Below are 1512 nucleotides of genomic sequence, written 5' to 3'. Positions count from 1 at the left end.
GTCTCTCCCCTCAGAACCTGGGACCACAACTGCAGGGTCTTGAGGCTGTTGGATCACTAGATTTTGTGGTCACAAAGTCGACAGATCCCAGAATCACTGAATCGTCTGGTCCTTCGGTCCCTGGACCCCGAGATTAATAAACCCCTAGTCATTCGGCCCTAGCCACCTCTCTGACACTGGGTCACCACAGTCCCTAGACCCTGGGGTTTCTGAATTCCCTTGGCCACTTATACATTTGACTCCATTTGTGGCTAAATCTCGTGGTCACTGGGTCATCGGGCAGGAGAGGGCAACAGGGAGCTGTGGCGTCGAGAATAATGGCAGCTTCCCACCAGAAAGCCCCAGAGCTGTCTTAGAAAACCAGAGTCCAAGGAGACCAAGGGGCTGTGGGAACCAAGCCTGGGTGCCTGTGTCCCAGTCTCCTGGCCATGAGTAGGTCTCCCTTTTGCCACCTTCTCAGAGTGTTGTCAGCTCAACCTTCAAGGGAGGAAAACTTACACCACTGTTTATTTATTCATTCATGGGACACTGTTACAGCGGCTTCACTCTAGATCCTGTGGGGTCACAGAGGAAATAGCTCTGGGCTCAAGAGGCTGACTAAGGTGTAGTTGAAGCACAGGCAAAGCAGAGACAAAAGTTCATATTTAATTAAATCATCCAGAATTTTGCATTCAGAAAATCCAGAGTAAAGCGATTTTCATTACAGCAACATGTTATTTTGGGGGTTTCATGTTTCATATTGTTTTTATTTTGAGTTACATGTAGTATAAGGCACCTTGATCTTTTCAGCATTTAGGTGTCCAAACAGTTAAAGGTCAGTCTGCCCTGGATTTGGTAGTCCCTGCACTTGAGGGGTTTCCAGTCTAGGGTGGAAGAGCTGAAGTACTATCTGAGAGGCAACGGATATATACTCTTGGACATGTCAGCCATCACCTCAAAATCAACACATGCAAAGCAGAATTCCTGGTCTCTGCCCTCAAACTGCCCCTCCCCCAGGCTTCTGAGTCTCAGTAAATGGCACCTCCATTCAGCAGATGCTCAGGCCCAAAACTTGGGATTCTTCTTTCATTTGTCTCTTTACCTTGTTGCTCCTCACATCTTATTCAATAAGTCTTTTTTTTTTTCTTTTGAGATGGAGTTTCGCTCTTGTTACCCATGCTGGAGTGCAATGGCGCGATCTCGGCTCACTGCAACCTTCGCCTCATGGGTTCAAGTGATTTTCCTGCCTCAGCCTCCTGAGTATCTGCGATTACAGTCATGCATCACCATGCCTGGCTAATTCTTTTGTATTTTTAGTAGAGACAGAGTTTCACCATGTTGACCAGGCTGGTCTCGAACTTCTGACCTCAGGTGATCCACCTGCCTCATCCTCCCAAAGTGCTGGGATTACAGGCATGAGCCACCACCATCACTCCCAGCCTTTATTTATTTATTTATTTTGTTTTTTAACTTTTGAGTCTCCACATGTGCCTCATTCAACAAGTCTTTTTTTTTTTTTTTTTTTTTTTTTTT

Source organism: Colobus angolensis, unplaced genomic scaffold (genome assembly GCF_000951035.1).
Source record: "Colobus angolensis palliatus isolate OR3802 unplaced genomic scaffold, Cang.pa_1.0 Scaffold260, whole genome shotgun sequence".
In the NCBI taxonomy this organism is placed as follows: Eukaryota; Metazoa; Chordata; class Mammalia; order Primates; family Cercopithecidae; genus Colobus; species Colobus angolensis.
This window is presented reverse-complemented; position numbering follows the sequence as displayed.